This window comes from Salvelinus fontinalis, chromosome 2 (assembly GCF_029448725.1).
Source record: "Salvelinus fontinalis isolate EN_2023a chromosome 2, ASM2944872v1, whole genome shotgun sequence".
In the NCBI taxonomy this organism is placed as follows: Eukaryota; Metazoa; Chordata; class Actinopteri; order Salmoniformes; family Salmonidae; genus Salvelinus; species Salvelinus fontinalis.
Genome location: NC_074666.1, coordinates 70,345,680 through 70,349,203, shown reverse-complemented (window position 1 = coordinate 70,349,203; position 3,524 = coordinate 70,345,680). Strand labels below are relative to the sequence as shown.

The 3,524-nt window shown below is 38.7% G+C and overlaps 1 non-coding gene across 1 annotated transcript; it reads right to left on the bottom strand.

Moving 5' to 3' along the window:
* Nucleotides 1-1,120: 1,120 nt before the first annotated feature.
* LOC129833973 (U1 spliceosomal RNA) lies at nt 1,121-1,284 on the bottom strand. Its single transcript, XR_008756156.1, has one exon. It is a non-coding gene; the product is annotated as a U1 spliceosomal RNA (small nuclear RNA).
* Nucleotides 1,285-3,524: the final 2,240 nt, after the last annotated feature.

The window sequence follows — 3,524 nt, the reverse complement described above, 5'->3', positions numbered from 1 at the left end:
TGATTGCCACACTTGAAACACTTAAATTCAGGGCAATCTTTAACTATGTGCCCGGGTTGAATACACAAACGACACACTCTGACCTGTTTGTCATGAATTACCCTGAAGTATTCTGCTCCCTCCAGCGTCTCAATTCTTGTGGAATATGGCAATGATGTTACTTTTTCTGTGAACTTGACCTTGCAAAATCGTGTCCCGTCAACCACCTCCGTTCCTGGCCAAACTCTCCTCCTTATCTCCGAGACGGCCGTTACGCCCCAGCTACTCAGCTTGCCCATTATCACACCATCTTCTACGTATACTGGGAGATTCATGAAAGACACCACCAATTCTTTCACATTCACATCTCTCGCCAGAATCCTGGTGTCCCTTATCCGTAGTCCATCCATTAGACGTTCTTTTCCTCTTTCGTTTCTCATCGTAATTTCATACTTCTTCTCACCTTTCATTCGGCATCCCACCACCTCTCCACACACCTCCTTAATTGCTCGTAGTAGTTCCATTGTCGTCACCTTGTCTTCTCCTTCCAACTCAATTGCCACCGTGTATTCTTTTCCATATTTCATTCCTTCTTTATCTTCATTTTTCTTCCGTTGCGCATTTTCGTTGTCCTTGTCCATTCCGTTTGTCGTTTCCATGTTGTCCGTCATAGCAATTCAAAAAATCCGAAAAAAACTCTCCCCCAAGCAGCAAAACTGCAAGGGGGGGAAGACTAACCAAACTTAAAAGTATTCAAATGCAAGAACAAAAATATTATTTTTCGAAATCCAAATAATTAACAAAAATAGCTCTCGAGCAAACACTCTCCAGCAAACACTTACTCACAGCTCAAACACTCGCACCTGTCGTCACTTCTCCAATCAGGATGGGCGTATTCAGGCTGGTATGGCCGTAAGCGAAGGAACAACTCTTGGTACAGCACATAAAGTCATGCATTTGGCAACATGATGTTTCCACAAAATGTCAACAATGTTTTGCTACAAACAAATGTTTCTACCTTTCAATTGGTCCACAAAGTGTCTTTCTCAACTGACTTGAAAGATCTCCATAAGCACGGGCAATCGACTCAAGTCATCCTCAAGCCTGGCGCCAAGCAACGGTTTGTCATTAAACAAGCGGTCAGGGGAGAGCGCGGACGCAGTCCCCCACTACCATAAATTATGCAATCGAGATTTCCACATTTGGGAAATTCGCAGGGGTCAGCACAGCCGGAGTGCAATGGCTGAGCCTCGCCCTGGGTGAACCGCCTTCTTGATCACGGTATCTCCCTTGCCAGGTAAGTATGAGTTCCACACATCGGTGGAGGGCAAGTCTCTCCAGTGACAACATTTTCGGCTGAAGGTAACCACTTTGTGTTCTGATCATACCACATCACATCGACCTGCGTTAAATGCCGTTTAGGAATGCACTTGCAGACAGAGTGGTGAAAAAGTAGTTTATTTTGTTTCCTAGATTATATCAGTGAACCACTAGATTCCCATCATGCAACACTGTAAAAAAATCACCAATAGCTTTTGAATATCTTAACCTGTCTTATATCACAAATGTATGCGATATGACGAAATACAATCACATTCAGACACACACACACACACACACACACACACACACAGACAAATGCATGAAACCAATTGATTTATTATCGATAACATCTCACATTCTCTTGTACTTTTGATTTACACCGTTAAAAGAAGGGTTGTAATTCCACCATGGAAAACACAGGGCCATCAGACACCAGTCCAGTTCCACTCCTCACCAGCAGTATTTCCTTTAATCATTTGAACAGGGTGAGGGAGCACAAGCTGCATTCAGTAACAATATTCTTATTTGTCTTATAAATAAAAGGCAGATGCTCCCTGGCAGGCACAAGGAACTTTGATTGTATTAAAAGGGCATGGGAGACTAGCCCATAGAAGCTGCATTTAGTCAATTCGGCATCAAATGCTTACTACAAGGTAGCGATGCTGATGAAATAATGCAAGATGACACCCTAGTGGACAAAATGCTTACAGCACCTGGTATTCCCAGGCGGTCTCCCATCCAAGTACTAACCAGGCCCGACCCTGCTTAGCTTCCGAGATCAGACGAGATCGGGCGTATTTTTTTTTTTTTTATCTTTTATTATGAAAAACAATCATTATTTACAACATTCAGTCAATAATAAATAAGGATGAACAATTCACCCTTTTTTCAAAATCTGAAGAAAAAAAAAATTAAAAACAATTAAAATCACAATCCTTCACTAAAACCAATTAATAATTAAATACAAGTTTTCCATTTGACAGAATTTCAATAAAAGTACTCCCCCACACAAACAATTTTTCAAAATTTCCTCCACCGTATCTATATATTATCTCTATATCTTTCTCTAAAATCCTGCTAAAAAAACCTTCCACACTCACAATTTTCCCTTCATAATGTCCCAAATTCCGTCTTTGTCTTACAGCGTATCTGGCATGACTAAGAACAAAATTCATCAAATTAAAATTAAAAACTTTGCTTTTCCCAATTAACCCAAAAAGAAACAACCTCCTCCACTCAACCCCATCAACAATCTCTTCTCCCCAATGTTGTACTAAAATCCCCTTTAAAAACTTATGAAACTCTTCTAATCTACAACATTCAACAAAAAAGTGCATAAAGTTTTCCACCCCCGTATCACAAATATCACATTCTCTTTTAATATCTCTATTTATTTGATGTAAAACCACGTTCGTAAAAATCCTATTATGTTTCAATTTAAAATCATTGTCTTCACATTCTATAGAATTATATTTTACATTTACATTCTTCCATATTGATTTCACATCTATATTTGCAAACACCCTAGACCACACTTTTTCCGAAGCAGGAGTTTTTATCTCTCTTAAAATACATTTTTCATATACCTTTTTAACTTTCAAACCTGACAAATCATACTTCTCCCCATTACTTTCATAATATAAAACTGGTAAACCCCTAGCTCTTGTAGCCACCTCTTTATTTATTAAAACACCCCATTCCCCAGGAAGACATCCTAATATTCTCTTATACATGTTCGCCACAGTAGTTCTACTTATTTCATCATTTTCTTCAACCACATTATCAAATATTGCCTGACATGGAAGGATCCCCGGAATGACCTCATATAAGATGTCCCCAATCTGTCTCATCCCAGCCCTCATAAAATATTTACAAAACAACATCTTATTATTATACTGTATCTTGGGATTTAAAAAAATTGGCTGATTTAAAATATTGTCTAAAATGGTACACTCATAATAAATCTTTGGTAAAAACTCCCCCCAAGCCTCAAACACTTCTCTATAAAACAAAGGTATATTTCCTAACATTTCCTTTTTCATACACATCAATAAACCATTGTCCCCCATCCTCCCAACCTCCTGCAAATACTCCTTAAAAAATCTTTTCCATCCATAATCTAATTCCCCATATAAATATTTACGTACCATTTTGACTCTAATTGCTGTTTTCCTCACATTTAAATCCACCAACTTCAAACCCCCCTCCTCATAACCTGCAAT